The sequence below is a fragment of the Strix aluco genome, chromosome 3 (genome assembly GCF_031877795.1).
Source record: "Strix aluco isolate bStrAlu1 chromosome 3, bStrAlu1.hap1, whole genome shotgun sequence".
Classification (NCBI taxonomy): domain Eukaryota; kingdom Metazoa; phylum Chordata; class Aves; order Strigiformes; family Strigidae; genus Strix; species Strix aluco.
Window position 1 is genome coordinate 71,468,227 of NC_133933.1, and position 15,658 is coordinate 71,483,884.

General features: G+C 38.3%; 1 protein-coding gene across 4 annotated transcripts in view; it reads right to left on the reverse strand.

Moving 5' to 3' along the window:
- The window catches only part of LAMA2 (laminin subunit alpha 2), a 391,440-nt gene that overhangs the window by 203,305 nt on the left and 172,477 nt on the right, over positions 1-15,658 (reverse strand). The window lies entirely within an intron of this gene.

Sequence of the window (15,658 nt, forward strand, 5' to 3'; positions counted from 1 at the left end):
CCATCCATCAAATTCATGTCTCTCAATTTAGAGACACGGATGTTGTGCGGGACAGTGTCAAATGCTTTGTATAAGTCCAGGTAGATGTCAGTTGCTCTTCCCTTATCCACCAATGCTGTAACCCTGTTGCAGAAGGCCTCCAAATTTGTCAGGCATGACTTAGCTTTAGTGAAGCCATGTTGGCTGTCACCAATTACTTCTTTATTTGCCATGTTCCCTAGCATAGTTTCCAGGAGGATCTGCACCATGATCTTGCTGGGCACAGAGGTGAGACTGACTGGCCTGTAGTTCCCGAGGTCCTCTTTATTTCCCTTTTTAAAAATGGGGGTTATATTTCCCCTTTTCCAGTCAGCAGGAACTTCACCAGACTGCTACAGCTTCTCAAATATGATGGATAGTGGCTTAGCCATTTCATCCACCAGTTCCCTCAGGACCTGCAGCTGCATTTCATCAGCTCCCATGGACTTGTGCAGCTTCAGGTTGCTTAGATGGTCTCAAAGCTGATCTCCTACAGTGGGCGGTTCATTCTCCCAGTTCCCGTCTTTGCCTTCTGCATCTTGGGCAGTGTGGCTGGAGCACTCACTGGTGAAGACTGAGCAAAAAAGTCAATGAGTACCTCAGCCTTCTCCATATCCCATTTCTTTCCCTAGTCTTTTATCATGGATGTACCTATAGAAGCTTTTCTTGTTGCCCTTGACATCCTTGGCCAGATTTAATTATATCAGGGCTTTGGCCTTCCTAACCTGATCCCTGGTTGCTCAGACAATTTTTCTGTATTCCTCCAAGGATATCTGTCCTTGCTTCCACCCTCTGCAGGCTTCCTTTTCATTTGAGCTCGTCCATGAGCTCCTTGTTCAACCATGCAGGCCTCCTGGCATTCTTACCTGATGTCCTCTTTGTTGGGATGCATCGCTCCTGAGCTTGGAGGAGGTGATCCTTGAATATTAACCAGCTTTCTTGGGCCCCTCTTCCCTCCATGGATTTATCCCATACTACTCTGCCAAGCAGATCTCTGAAGAGGCCAAAGTCTGCTCTCCTGAAGACTAGGGTAGCGAGATTGCTGTGTTCCCTCCTTGCTGCCCTAAGGATCTCGAACTCCATCATTTCATGGTCACTGCAGACAAGGCTGCCCTTAAAGTTTAAATTTACCATATACTTTAGGCAAAGTGAAAACATTTCAGTAAATAACCACTGTTTTCAGTGCTTTATGAAATGCTGCAGCAGTAGCATACATGCTGTTAGTATTTATGAAAAGTGGGCCTTCCCACACTAAAAACCAGCACACTTCTAACAGGCAAGAAACTCTGGAACATCATTTTCAAAAACATGGTTGACTATAATCAATTTTCACTTATTTCTGCTGTGGTTTTCTACACCTCTGAGCATCACAGAACAATCTCAGGTAAATAGAGAATCTGATAGATGGCTTTTCAGCTCTCTGAAGATTTTGGTATTTGAATATGAAACTAAAGTTGTGCTGTAAAAATGTCGGAAGGACTTTAGTAGGTCAGATCAAAATCTGTTTAGACTATTGCCCTCTCTAAACTTAAGAAAATATTCATAATGTTACTAAGTAGATAATTCGTCATCTTCAACTCAAAAAACCCTGGATATTTTCAAACTGTTCAAAATTTCTGTAATTGAAAAATGCAGTCTTTTGCTTTGTTACAGAGCAGAACATAGCTACACGTTCTGCATATCTTTTATGCAGAAATAGACAGATAATGTCAAATTTTAAATGAAAATAAAAAATAAAACATGCAAAATACATACAAAAACCCTACATAACAATTTAAATAAGTTTTTCTGTGTTAAAAACACTAGGAATCTTTGGAAGAAAACAGAAAAATTCTTTTTTTTAGATTTACTGTAAGCTTTTACTTTAGCTGCATCCATGAAAAAAGAGACTTTCTTGTCACAAAACTGTTCATAGATCTATTAAACAACCATTTTCTAAACAGAATCTGCCGCATTTAGCCATCCAAAATACTAAAAGACAGCTTGAAGGAACTATCATGTAAAAATCTTGAGAGGGAAGCAGAAGCACTTACCTTTTGGAACATACAATATGTGATCAGATCAGTTAATACTCTGTACAATACATCTATAGATGATAGCTCAGAATTATCTTACTTGGGTGCACACAAGTCTGTGGGAACGGATGGGTTACACCCAAGGGTGCTGAAAGAGTTGGAAGATCTTGGCGAGCACATCTTTCACTACCTGAAATCATGGCTAACTGGGGAGGCCTCACGGGACTGGAGGGTGGCAAATGTGACACCCATCTACAAGAAAGGCAAAAAGGACGATCCAGGAAACTATAGATCTGTCAGTCTGACCTCAGTGCCAGGGAAGGTCATGGATCAGGTCATCTTGAGTGTCATTAAAAGTCATATAATGGACAACCAGGGGATCAGGCCGAGTCAGCATGGGTTTATGAAAGGCAGGTCCTGCTTGACAAACCTGATCTCCTTCTACAACAGGGAGACCTGCTTATTGGATGAGGGAAAGTCTGTGGATGTTGTTTACCTTGACTTCAGTAAGGCCTTTGACACCGTTTCCCACAGCATTCTCCTGGCAAAACTGGCTGCTCGCGGCTTGGATGGGCACACGCTTTGCTGGGTAAAAAACTCTCTGGGTGGCCAGGCCCGAAGACTTGTGGTGAATGGAGTTAAATCCAGTTGGCGGCCGGTCACGAGTGGTGTCCCCCAGGGCTCAGTTTTGGGGCCACTCCTGTTTAACATCTTTATTGATGATCTAGACAAGGGGATCGAGTGCACCCTCAGTAAGTTTGCAGATGACACCAAGTTGGGTGGGAGTGTTGATCTGCTCGAGGGTAGGGAGGCTCTGCAGAGAGACCTGGACAGGCTGGAGCGATGGGCTAAGGCCAACTGTAGGAGTTTCAATAAGGCCAAATGCTGGGCGCTGCACTTGGGCCACAACAACCTCCAGCAGCGCTACAGGCTTGGGGAGAAGAGGCTGGAGAGCTGCCAGTCAGAGAGGGACCTGGGGGTGTTGATTGACAGCCGGCTGAACATGAGCCAGCAGTGTGCCCAGGTGGCCAAGAAGGCCAATGGCATCCTGGCTTGTATCAGAAATAGCGTGGCCAGCAGGGACAGGGAAGTGATCTTACCCCTGTACTCGTCACTGGTGAGGCCGCACCTCAATTACTGTGTTCAGTTTTGGGCCCCTCACTACAAAAAGGACATTGAATTACTCGAGCGTGTCCAAAGAAAGGCAGCGAAGTTGGTGAAGGGTCTGGAGCACATGTCGTACGAAGAGTGGCTGAGGGAACTGGAGTTGTTTAGTCTGGAGAAGAGGAGGCTGAGGGGAGACCTCATCGCCCTCTACAACTACCTGAAAGGAGGTTGCAGAGAGCTGGGGATGAGTCTCTTTAACCAAGTAACAAGCGATAAGACAAGAGGTAATGGCCTCAAGTTGCGCCAGGGAAGGTTTAGACTGTATATTGGGAAGCATTTCTTTACAGAACGGGTTGTTAGGCGTTGGAATGGGCTGCCCAGGGAGGTGGTGGAGTCCCCATCCCTGGAGGTGTTTAAGAGTCGGGTTGACATAGTGCTGAGGGATATGGTGTAGTTGGGAACTGTTAATGTTGGGTTGATGGTTGGACTGGATGATCTTCAAGGTCTTTTCCAACCTAGATGATTCTGTGATTCTGTGATACTTCGCAAAAGCAAATATAGAAAACACTTCATGGTACTGGAAAGAAAATAGAGAAGCTAAAAAATTACTTACAGGAAAAGTAGCTAAGGCTAAGTTTTTCATATTTGCCTAGAGTAATACTCTCAATGGCTATGAGGCAAGTATATAAACGGTAGACTGAAAGTACACTAGAGCCAGTAAAAATATTTATAAACAAATATAACATAAGGGGAAAGCTGCTGCTTTCATTATTTTAAATAAACCATGTGAACTTCACAGATATTTTTTTCCACAAAAATTTGCATTGAAAATTTGGAAGCTTATTTCTTATTTCATTTTACTTTTGTCTCTAACTTTCAGAAAAACGTTAGGTTTCCAACTCTGTAAATCATATTAACAACCATGTTTTGTCACACATTTTCATACAGGTTTCACAGTTTGATGAGACCACCACTAAACAGTGAATACACTTTTATTTAATTTGAAATTGAGACTCAGTGCAGGGACAGTCAGGAGATACTCTGAGATTTGGAGAGCTCTTCTGACTCTCACGAATCTTTCTATCATTTATCTCTTGAATATTGCAGGCAGAGGGATGTTTTGTTTCATGGAGTTCTGGGAAGGCTTGCTAACGATGATGATTTACTGATAAGGTCATCTACTTGATCATATTCATGGTGGGAATAAAAGATTTTGAGTTCCTGTATTTGTGCCAAATGTTAAAACTTTTCTACTACTGCTAGCCGCTTTCCAGTAACAAAGGAAGGAAATAGGAGTGACAGATCTGCAAAAGTACACTGCGGTAGCTCAGAAAATCTCCATTAATGCCAGACAGGCTCAGACACTGTCTAAACTCTGAAACAAAGTATCTCACTACAATTTTTCTAATGTAATATTTGAAAATGTTTAGTGGAAAAAGGCAAACCAGTATTTTAATGAAGAATTGTCAGCTAGCTTCAATATAAAAGCTTGAGGTTTGTTTAAGAAAGGTTGCCTTGATCATTCCTATACTAAAGGTTCTAAGTTTTTTTTATCATCTCATGTGGCTAGTTTTATTCTCTTGCATCCTTTGTGTCATACGTTCATATTTTTGTTCAACAGAAGAGACAAATGTATAAAGCTAATTGTATTCAAACGTATATGTATGTGTATATATTTGACATAAAAGACACGTGACAGTGACAAAACTGGATTTCTGTGCACCTACCTAAACTGAACTAATACATCAACTATGAAAGAGAGGAATAATTTATTGGACTGCACATCACATAAGATGAATCTCTGCAACAAAACTGTAGAAAATTCTTTCTCAAAAAGACTTTTCATCACAGCAGACTAAACAGAATTAGCTCACACATTTAAGTAATAAGACACAGCTGACCAAACAACGTATCTACTTATTTAATCATCTTTAAAGACATCTGTTGTTACAAATCTACTTCATAAGTTAAAAAATGCAGTTTCAGTCCACCAGTTTTATTAGTTTAGACTGCCTAGGCTTATTAAGTTAGGAAATCTTGTTTCCACAGCTAATGACAACAGAATACTGATCTACTAGTTTGCTTCTTAATTTTACTTTTTTTAGTTTTCCATCTATTTTTTTTTAACTTGGCAAACATTTAAAATTACTAGATGTATGTATAGCTCTGTATTGTTGCATTTAATTTAAAATATGTATGAAGAAAGAGTTCTTCTATAGTATGACATACTTTGATCATTTGAGCTTCAAAAAAACTACAAAGTAAATGAAATACTGCACTATGGTTCTTCTGGAGCATAGAAGATACAGTATTGATGGAAAATTATGGATTTCTATTCACTGTATTTATATCCATTAATATTGCTGCAAACATGCCACCCAGTTCACAGCAAAGCAAACATACAGCTATATACGTTTTGCCTTACTGACTGCACAGTAAAGTATGCAATGCAGTAAGGCACGGCTCTCCGGGACACAGAGCAGGAAACCTTTTGGTATGAAGAATACTATTTAAGAGAGGCGTGGATATAGATAGGATTGATGTGTGGACTGGGTAGTTGCAGAGCTTAAAGCCTTTCATTTAAGAGAGTACTCGCTCCACGCCACACTTTTAGAGCAAACTATCATGGATAACTGAGATATGGTTTGAGAATATATATAAAGCCATTGCTCTTATGCAATTTCATTTTAAAAATTGAGTCATAATCAAAATCTTCTTTCAGGATAGTAAATTGAAGGTATGTATCTCTGGCACTGTTTAATTAATAAACACACTTGAAATGCTTAACTGGGGGAGGGCGGAATGACCAAAAAAGCCCAGAAGAAAACTGACACGGAAAGTTGTTAAAACCACTGCCTTCACTCTGATAAATTTTCCTGTCTCCAAGAAGAGTTAAACTAGCCAAGAAACTGGTCCAGGAGTGTCTATGTAATTCATAATATTTGATACTTAAAGGTTTCAAAAGCTTGTAATAAAATAATGAAGAATATTGGTTATGTTACAGTTCCTCTATCTTGCTCATTTTTCTGAGGAAATTACCTCTGGAAAATAAATTGATAGGGCTAAGAGGGCCAAACAAATAAACCAAACTCTTCAACTAGGAAAAAGGGTTCACCTGTATCATAATACAGAGTGCCTCTGAGACTGAAAAGATACCAATCAGAAATTCATCCAGCCATCTCAGGAGACAGGGGTGGTACTCCACATATTGTGAGAAATGTTAGGTACTTCTAGCAAAATATGCAATGTTCAGGCAGGGCCATTAAAAAAATCCCACAAACCACAGAACAACCCCAAAAATAAGTGCAAATATATTCATCTGGGCAAAACAATCACCTGTATCTACACATGCATGCTATCTGCTCTCATTGCTGTCACTCCTGTCAGTCTGAAGTTGATAGGTAATGGCCCTATGATTCAGGGAAACTGCTGAAGTGTGTACTCAGGCTTCAGTTTGAAAGATGGGTTCATTTATCATCATAATAAGCTATTACCATTGATAGGTCACAACTCATTGAAGAGACAGTCAGTCTAATTGGCTCAATTCAGTTAGCTCTGGATGTGCCTCAAGGAGATGAGCAGTGCTTTGCAGGTAATATACAATCACCCAACAAACCACTTGTTTAATAATTCATCACAGTTCAGACTGGGGTTCTAGCACATGATTATCCCTTCAATATGCCAAATATCTGGTCTTAACCCTTTTGTCTCTTGGGTCTGGAAGACAAAGGCAAATTCATTCTGTAGTTAGGGTAACCCTTGCTTCTAGAAACTTACTGAATATTTGAAATTTCCACTGAGGTTTGCTTTCTAAAGAAATTTGTTGTAGTTAGCTAGAGTCTCTCTCTGGAAAATAAATCTTTGCCCCCATCATTTTCTCCTGATAAAGGTCAGCTTACAGTATGTAAACTTAATAGGAACGCAAAGTAATGGAGCTTGTTTTGCCTTCTAGAGTCTTAACAAAGCAGTATGGGTCCACTCAGAAATATTTAGCAATCACATAATGATAGGGTAGATGAGACAGAGAATAGTCTATGTAAGACACAGGACCTACAGGATTTAAAGGATGCTTCATACTGTCTTCAGATATTGTCACTCACAATATTAAAATGTTTAGAATAATGATTCTGTGAAAAGAGAAGTTAAAACTAAACCAATAATTCAAGCTTCTGATCACTATTGTACTACTTTCTTGTCAGTTCCGGTTGCCATTTCATTGTTCAATTCTTTGTCAGTATACTGCAGCCATGCTGAAAACTTCCTTTGCAACTGCTTTATTGTCAAAGGTTTTAAGGTTCTATTTCTTCCACCACTTTCAATGGTGGCATGGTGGGTTGACCCTGGCCAGCAGCCAAACACCCATCTTCCTCTCACTTACTCCCCCTCCCATGGGATGGGGAGAAAATAGAGGGAATGTGAAAAGACTTCTGGATGGTTGAGAAGGGTTGGAGAGAAAGCCTTGACGCTGTGCAAGCTTGTTCACAGCAAGAGCCAAAACACTGTTTTAGCCACAAATGCAGAGCACAGCACCATACATGCCACTGTGAAGAAAGTCAACTTCAGCCCAGCTAGACCCAGTATAAATGTTAAAATATTATGTTCATATCAGACTATCTGATGGTCTACCTTTCTCTTTTTCTTATTAAACTGAAATATACAAAAGTGATAATTTTGATACTTTTTGGATGACTGACTGGAAATTTAGTAAGCATGGAATATCACTCTCTGAAAATTAGTGTTTCTAAGCCACTCACAGTATAATGGCCCCACCACTCACCAATCATTTATGAAAAAGTCAAGATTATATAAAATTTACAAAATTACGCATTTAATTTTTATTATAATTAGTTGTGGTGCTGGTTACTTCTCCCCATAAACAAACATAAAATAAAATTAAAAGCAGCTCTTTGTATACGCTTTGAGTGTCAGGTTGAGCTTTCTTTCACTAGTGATATCTTAACTGAATTTGTTCCATTTTTAACCACTGATAAACCACTCTCCCTTCTTCTATACTCTAGTTAGTAATGGTGCTTTGTGTGTTAAAAATGAGTGACTCCTGACAACATTTTGTTGTACAAATATACAACCTTTTTGTTAATGATAATGGATGTAAAATGCCATTAACAAAGTTAGTTGGATTAGGTCTCTGAGACCTATGAAATGATTGAAAATTCACATGACAGCCATACAGTGAAATATGCGTCACACAAATTCACACGTGTATATCTCTTAATTGCATCTGTACACAGGTGACTAGTGCTTGGATTTGGGAACCTGTGCTACGCTGGTTTGGTTTTAAAACTTCTTAATGACAGAAACTAACGTTAGTCAATGAAGTTTAGGCACCAAAACTTAGTTTCTGAAGACAGATGAGAAGAAAAGCAATGCTAATTCCTGTATGTAAAATGGAAATAATGGAATTTATCCATCTTGTAGAGAAGCTGCATGTCAAGAACATTTTGAGATTGTCAGATGCTACTGAGCACACCAGACTTCAAAAACAATATAGTGCAGATTGGAAGTGCTACAAATGGTTTTCAGAAAAGGCTGTTTCCCTTGTGCACCATCAGAAATTCTCAGTACTTTTCCCCTTCTGCATGCTGCCTTTTTGATGTGGAAAGCAAAAGTTGAACACCGCAAAATTATAAAACTAAAGCTCAGTGGCATCATGTAGTTTTACTAATGAGTTATAAAGTCAACAATTTCAATTACATTCTAACTCAAGTTTTTGTAATTCATTTAAATTTAAAGTAAATGGGGGGGGGGGGAGGCAGGTAAATCAAACAGAAATAGCAACTCAGTTATTCATAAAGGGAAATCTGGAAGCTGAACTGAACGCTACCTCTTTGTGGTTCTCATATTTTGAGAATGACCTTTCAGTAGCCTTTATGTATATCCTTTTGGTGATGGGCATAGATTCCTTCATCATACTTCTGTGTAACCCAGTATCTGTCAACTACATGTCTGGACTATAAATTCTGTCTGAGTAACGTAAGTGGATGAGTAAAACTCCATTAAACCTTTTACTTCTAGGTAACCTGTGATCAGCAAGGAACTCCAAATATAATTCTTAAAGCAAATGCTTATTTGCTGAAGAAGTACTTAGCATGCAAAGGCATAGAAGAGGAACAAAACCCCCATGTATCCTCCCTTTCATAAACTTCAGTTTTCCTTTGCAGTCTTAAGTAACCACTGTTCAATTTAGCTATCTCTTTCTTAGGAATCAGCATCACCATACTTTTTTGCATGTTGATTATCCCTCAATACAAATCACCGGATATATCAATTCTTTTCAACTCAAAGACTTCTCTTTTTCTCCTGCTTTGTTGGATCCTTCAGTATTTTAGTATTTGGGATCAGATATAAGAAGAGTAAGACTTTTCAATCGGCCAAGCACATTCCCCAATTTACTTTCTTCTTCATTATTTCCTAATACCCCTCTATTCTCTCACTAGCATTCACAGCCCTTCTTTTGTGAAACTACTTTATTTCCTGCTTGTTTCTCCATTTTTCAACTGCCACTATTGATTAAAACCCTTGCCTTCAAGGCAGACTTGGGTAAGCAGGTAATGCAAAGGACACTTGAGATTTATGAAATAATTTCACCAACAATAAATTTACTCTTTTCTCTACAGTAGTGTAAGATGATTTTAGCACAAAGAAATTAAATGTATCATGGCATACATGAAATACTGCAGTCAGTGGACTCAGCTAGCCAGATTCTGAGTCCTGTTTCAGCTCATTTCCAAGGCACAAAGAGGCCGTAACAGTCTACTGGGCATCCTTAGTTTTCCTTGCAATCACAATAATGGCTGTACTTGAACTGCCTCAACAGGCTATCCAAACATCATGAAAAGCACTAATGAGGAGCAAAGTGTGCAAAATTTTCTTATGTCTTGGTGGTTCTTTACAGTCACGGGTAGCTGAACCCCAAATAGAACTGTACTGATATTGTTACAATTTGTACTGGGGATCAGGGAAAATTTGGCTAGCCACAGCTGCGAAAAAATGCAGGGACCTACCCCTGTCTCATTTTGTGGTGCCACGCTGACAGAGTATTTCAGCAAAGATAAAGAATTTAAACCCAATCATGTAATACAAATTAAGAAAACAAAGAAAGCATCAGTCAGCTGTGGTTCAGACCTTTAAAATGTTTTGCTCTTCACTAGTATTCCTGCTATGTTTGTCTCACCCTTTCATTACTTGAATTTGCCTATTATCTCAATTTTTAGAAGCTATAGTGAAGTAAATGCTAATAAAATAAAAAGCACATTTGGTTTAAGTTGAAGACATCTTCATACTGTCGACTAAGTCCGATTACCGTGGTGACTTAATTTCAGTCAAGGCAATTTAGATTGTGATTTAAAATAAAATTACATTATTTATATTAGTTTAAGGTTTACTTGTTAAAAAATGAAATCTAAATAATAAACTAAACCAGCTTTTTATCAGATGAATGCATTCAAATATGAAAGACAAAAGATACTGAAGTAGATGTTTTTACAAAAGATATTTTTCTTTAGGTTCAAATGAATAATTTTCATTTTCTCCCATGTGTTGGCTGTTGACACTACTTAAAATCTGAGGATCTGCAGCAACTCTGAATAACTTCAGGGGCATTAGACCGGATGGAGATTTCTTGCATACTATGTGCTGTTGATGCCTATTACTATTTCTTTTACAAATATGGATAACATCCATATAACTTAACTATTTCATCCCACTCAATCTTACAAGACATTAAGAATCAATAAAAGTCTGTACAAAATTGGTTTTGATACATTATACCTTATACTTGAGGATCACATTCCCTACTCCATTTACTTTTGCAAGCTTGGGGATGTTCTTTGTTACACATTCAGATCTGGAGCTGAAACTCATTTCTGTGCAGAGGGTATAAAAAAGGAAGTATTGGATTTACCATCACTGCAGAAAAATCCTGTGCACAGTTAGCAGATACTTCAAAGCACTGACATTATGTTACTAAATGGTGGCCTGATAGACCTCTGCACTAGGGAACCAAATATTCTACATAAGGTCCTAAACTGTCTGTATAACCAGCTGAAAGAAAGAAGTATCTTATAAAGGTGCACCTAAGTTTCACTATTTCACTTCCCTGACAATAAAAGCAATACAGACACATGCTCAAAAAAATTAGTCTGCTGCCTAAATTTAAGACACAGCCTAGTGCTGGAATCATGTAGGCTAGGTCACTCACTGCTTTTCATGAAGCCAATGAATTTCAAATAAACTGATGGTAGAAAAAAGTGGCTTCCAATAACAATTTCATTTGCATCTCATCCGTTGATACCAAAAGGTGTTAAGTTAGATTGTTCTCCTTCTTGAGGCAGGCAGTAAAAGCAAGAAAAAGTCATGGATCTAACTCTATCATGTCCTGTGAACAAGAAAGTCTTGAGATCTGAAACCATGACAATACTAGATGAAGCTTTCTGGGTTTAGATGCATTAATAATTTAGGACAATTGATTCTGGCATTTCTGTTCCAGCTGATTATTGTATTATTTACGCTTCTTTATGTTTTGGGTTTCAACTCCCTCCCTCCCCTCTGGGAGCTGCAGACTGCAATTTGCTTTGCATTATTCTGCCTTTTGCATCAGAATTGCCTAAGAAATGAAAACAAATGGAAGGAAATAAACATAAAAGCCACAAGGACCTAACTTATGATTATTTTATAATTCAATATTTAATCCTATGAGGCATTCTGGGCAGTCTGCAACAGATAATATGTCACAAAACAAACTGCTCACTCCATCCCACTCTTCAGCTTTCCACAGTAGAGTACTTTTAAAGGGCTGAGAGATTTTTAAAGTTTTTACATATTGACTACAGGCTTATTACAGTGTCTTAATTTCTGGACTCAAAGAAACATTGCCTTCTATAAGTCAGCAAATAGGTTACACAGCTAATTATAAAAGAACAGGAAAAATAAATGAAGTGACGGTGTTAAGTCAAACAAGTCCCCTTCCTGTTCCATATGCACAGACTCTACACAAAATGTTCAGCTGTTGTCTTGGTTTTAACTAGAGGTCAGAGAAAGAACAATGTATTCACCTTATGGTTGCTTAAGTCTGTGGAGTTGACAAACAAGATGTGCTAGAATTTTTCCAAGAGATAACAATGCCTTTTGTTCAAGTATCTTTTGCTTTAAGTTTCAACATACTCTGACTTTATGAACAACCAAATTACATTAACTTTACTTACACTGAATGGGATCACGCTGCACAACTAGTTCAAATGACTCCTGTAAAAAAACATTTGATGCAAGGAACTTCTTAATCCAAGTAAAACCTGTCACTAAGCATATAGTGGTTTTGAGCAGAGGTGTTTTAGGGCTCACATCATGTTGCTTGCAGTGAGTAATGGCAGCATTAATATCTGCTCAAAACCCAGATAGAGGAATTAGGGGGGATATATTACCTATTTTCTGTATGACTGTTAGGTGTTGAGACCTAACAATGGTCAGAGACCTGTATTCTGGGATGGCTACCACCTAAAGGTTGAACTAACCCATGACTGCTGACCAAGGGCAGTGCCCTAACCATCTGAAAGAGTCAGGGTAAATGTCCATTTTCATGGTGGCCCTTAGCAGAAAAAGGGACATAAAATTTGCAGCAGCAGAGAGAAAATAAAGCAGAGAGACTTTCTCTAAACAAAGATGGGTATTTCCTTATGGAATCTCAAGTGGCCTCAGCTGTCCCTCATGTGTGTGCATCAGGCGGAGAGTGATATGTTTATTTAGATATGCTCCATATCATGTTTTCTTTTGGCTAATCATAAATGGCTTCTACTCAGCATACAAATTATCAAATTGCATTTTGATGAAGTGTTAAAAGAAAAGAGGTGGAGTATATACATAATGTCAGACTTCTGAAACATCACAAACACCTGACCCTTCTATACTGACTTTAAAGAAACAAATGTTTCATGTCATCCTGCTGAGTTTGGGATGAAATTTTTAATTAATTTTATACTTTCCTTTCAGTGCTCTGAACATCATCAGAATGTAACTCAACACTTTCAGGCAAATTTATAAAAAATTTTGGCATGGACACAAGTTTAAAACAAAGTTATAGATCTGTTGTCAAAATAATTTAAGAAACTGCTAACAAAAAACAAATGGGGTTTTCAAATACCTAAAATGTAATTACAGTTGATAGAATAAGACAATTTTTCAGTAACTAGAAGCTCTAACAGACCACGAGTCCTCATGATTGCTGCAATCCTCAGTTCAGTAGGCTATGATAAGGTAGGCAGGCAAGAAGATAAACTGTTTTATGATACCTATTAAAACGTTAATACTAGCCATTTTAAATCTGTTCTCCCAAATTGTCCACTAGATATTTTATTTCTAGAAATTAAATTCCTTCAGATTACTCCCAAATGTATTCTGCATCAAAGACAGTGCTCAATTTTTCACTCCAAATGCATATTATACAGTTAGACATGAAAAATACCTGACTTTTTAAAAAAATTACCTGTATCTGTACAACAAAGTTGAAGTTTTGGTAGCAGCATATATATTTAGAAAACTAAAAGAATACGGTGATGTTCAAGTAATTTCCTCAGGTTATTGTCCCACTCTGATATAAACAAGAATCCTGTACCATCTATAGCCTCTTGTTATTTATAATGTTTCCTTAGAGACCCAGTCAAAGACCAGTATCACATAGCCTAATGTCACCCAGATTTAGACAAAAAAGAAAAAGCTGAAGGCTGCACACTCAGAAGCATCCTATTTATAATGCTTTTTTCATCCAAAAGAAGCATTTGGAGATGGGTGTAAAACAAGCAGATAGCACACATATGGCAATCAACATTGTGGAGTCATATGCACAACATGCCAACTTTATATTAAAAGAATTATTTTAAATAAGGTTTTTGAGCTATATTTGAAAACTAAGAAATGCAGGATAGTTACTCAATTTTATTTTGGGAATAGTATTTAAGAGCAATAATTTTAACAATACAAAGGAAAGGCAGTTTTCTATAACACAAGGTTTATAAATTACAATGGAAGTGTACATCTTGATATAAGATTTCTTAAATGATTCTCTGTATTCCCTATGACTAAAATTCTTTAAAAAGCTTGACTGCTCTGAGATACCAATTATTCTACTGTAGCACAGCTAGCAATCACTCTCAAGAAAGGATGTTTTTATCTAGTTTCAGCTATTTGGTTTTATCCAGTTACAGCCTGTGCTGGTTTTGGCTGGGCTAGAGTTAATTTTCTTCATAGTAGCTGGTATGGGGCTATGTTTTGGATTTCTGCTGAAAACAATGTTGACAACACAGGGATGTTTTTGTTATTGCTGAACAGTGTTTATGCAGAGTCAAGGCCTTTTCTGCTCCTCACCCCACCCCACCAGCGAGGAGGCTGGGGGTGCACAAGGAGTTGGGAGGGGACACAGCTGGGACAGCTGACCCCAACTGACCAAAGGGATATTCCATACCCTCTGGTGTCAGGCTCAGCATATAAAGCTGGGGGAAGAAGAAGGAAGGGGGGGGACATTTGGAATGATGGTGTTTGTCTTCCCAAGTAACTGTTAAGCATGATGGAGCCCTGCTTTCCTGGAGATGGCTGAACTGCTGCCTGCTGATGGGAGGTGGTGAATGAATTCCTTGTTTTGCTTTGCTTGTGCATGCAGGTTTTGGTTTGCCTATTAAACGGTCTTTATCTCAATCCACGAGTTTTCTTCTCATTTTTACCCTTCTGATTCTCTCCCCCATCCCAGCGGGGGGCGGGGAGTGAGGGAGTGGCTGTGTGGTGCTGAGTTACTGGCTGGGGTTAAAACACAACACAGCTATTCAGAGAAATGTTTTACTGAGTTTACAAATAAGGACTCTCAACATTCCATCTCCCTTTCCCTTTCCATAGCATAAATCATATGGCCTAAGCATGTCATTATGACTATAATTTACATGATGCAGCATGACAGTTAAGATGTACTGTGGTAATTTGTGAGTGCTTTCAGTATTATTGTAGTATCAAAAATTTATATGGTTCAGTTATTAAGGCAAATTGCTTCATTCATACACAGATATCTGACAGTAACCACAAAGGACCTCCAAATTACACTGAAAAAGTATCTTCCATGTTCAAATAATTTGTGCACATTCTTACCATTATTTTGTTCACTGAATAGAAGCAGGATGAAATTCTGTCTGAAAAAGTATCAGTTCATATCTCGGGGTAAATTCACCAGACATGGAAGATTATAGAAGAAACTCTCCCTTGCCCAGCTAAATGAGCCTGACTATCTTTAACAATTTATAGCCATGAACAGGATGCCCAATTCTTTGGAATGATGCTATTTAGTTTCAACATGCTCACTTACCTTCTGTCATGTTGATTTTCAGCCAGCAGGAAGAAAATAAATAAATAAGAGGTTGACTAGCCTGAAGAGACTACAGAGGAAAATGTGCTCAAGTGTATTAGCGTTAGCTCTTCTGATAAGTTTTGGCATAATCAGGGTTACGGTAAATGAAAAGCTGTTTAGC